Below are 444 nucleotides of genomic sequence, written 5' to 3'. Positions count from 1 at the left end.
ATATATGTGTGTGTGTGTGTGTGTGTGTGTGTGCGCGCGCGCGCATGTTGCATTATATTATTATATATTTTAGATAAACTTATGCCATAATTTCAAATCAAATGAGAAAAATAATAGAAAGAAATATTTAAAAAGATTAATAATATGTTATTCAAAATTAAATGCAGCTCTCCAATTTTTTTTAATATTATATTAAATATATTACAACTTGATTGAGCATTAATATATTTTAGTTACAACTCAAAGACACAATAAAAAAACAAAGATACAAATTAGAAACATAAAAGCTCAACATAAGCCACAATAATAATACAAACACACACATTACAACACTAGAAAATAAAACTAAACAAACCAACAAAAACCATAACATAAACTAAAGACACAAAAACAACACGAATATACTTAAAAAGATCCATCGATGCTGAAGCCCCCAAACAGAGA

Source organism: Phalaenopsis equestris, unplaced genomic scaffold (genome assembly GCF_001263595.1).
Source record: "Phalaenopsis equestris unplaced genomic scaffold, ASM126359v1 Scaffold000800, whole genome shotgun sequence".
NCBI lineage: Eukaryota > Viridiplantae > Streptophyta > Magnoliopsida > Asparagales > Orchidaceae > Phalaenopsis > Phalaenopsis equestris.
Note: the sequence above shows the minus strand (reverse complement) of the source record.